We start from the raw sequence: 1,354 nt of genomic DNA on the forward strand, positions 1-1,354 counted from the left end.
ATATGGTACGTTGATTAATAATTTTATCCAATAAAAATATAAAAAATATTATTTTATTGAATGCTAAATGGACTAATACTAATTAATTATTGAATGGTAAATAAGTTCTTTTTTTTTCGAATTGTTTCAAGTTTGCCTTAAAATAAGTTAAACTTTTAAATTTTAGTATTAGAATTTATATATTGGTGACAAAAAAGACAAATATGAAATATGCAAGGTTGCGAGAACCGGACCGGTCAATGAACCGGTGAGGTTACTGGTTCAATAGTTTAATGGTTCGACTGGGGTTCAACCGGTTTAATTAAATATTAAATAAAATTATTAAAAAAGCTAAAAATAATTTTAAATATATTAATTTAATAAAAAACCGTTAAAAAACCGTTAAAAAATTGGCCGGTTCGACCCCGGTTCGACCGATTTACCGGTTAATCGGCCGGTTCGACCGATTTTTTACCGATTTTTTGCTAGTCGATTTTTGAACTTATCCGGACCGGTTAACTGACCGGTTCCCATTTTTCCGGTTGAACCGGCCGGTCCGGTCCAGTTTTCAGAACCATGGAAATATGTGATATGATCTATATATGTATATATAACGTCTTTAACGGTGAACGAGTAAACTCAGTCAATAATTCATCATATAATTCAACAAAACAACAAGTCAGTCAACATATTTAATTTATTTGTTATTGTATATATGTTACGCGCTTATATTATTAAATGAAAAGAAATGAAAGGGTAAGTACGTTACAAGAAGAATAAAGCCTTAGCTTTCTCCTCAAAAGTTTTAATATTCGAAAGTGGACTTAACTAAAATATGTATGACATCGACAAGAAGTCTAATATGTGTTAAGTGGCAAGACTTAACTTTCTCAAGTCATCCGAAAAAAACAAAAAAATAACTAAAAACACATATTAAAATTATTATTACTATTTTTTATTTTTATTTTAATAAATGTAAAAAAAATCCAAATTAGATATGATAAATTAAGAAGCAATATTAGAGAGAAATTAATATCTGTATATGTTATCTTGAAATAAATTAAATAGTATATATTATCTTATAAAATAAAAAAACTTACTGTATGAATTTTTTTTTGGCAACCAAGTTTATTTAAAATACAACCATCCACTTCCATTTTAAATAATTATTAATTAAATAATAACAAGTGTTTTTTTATTTTTTTGGAAATATGTAGCGTAAAAAATCAAAGTATGTATTAGGCAGGTATTAATATCGAGAAAATATTCACATATTATTATTTAGTCTAAGAATTAGATTAATATAAAAAAAACTTGTCCTATAAGTGTTTTTCTTTTTGATCATCCAGAACTAATAATAATAATAATAATAATA

The sequence above is a fragment of the Arachis duranensis genome, chromosome 2 (genome assembly GCF_000817695.3).
Source record: "Arachis duranensis cultivar V14167 chromosome 2, aradu.V14167.gnm2.J7QH, whole genome shotgun sequence".
NCBI classification, from domain to species: domain Eukaryota; kingdom Viridiplantae; phylum Streptophyta; class Magnoliopsida; order Fabales; family Fabaceae; genus Arachis; species Arachis duranensis.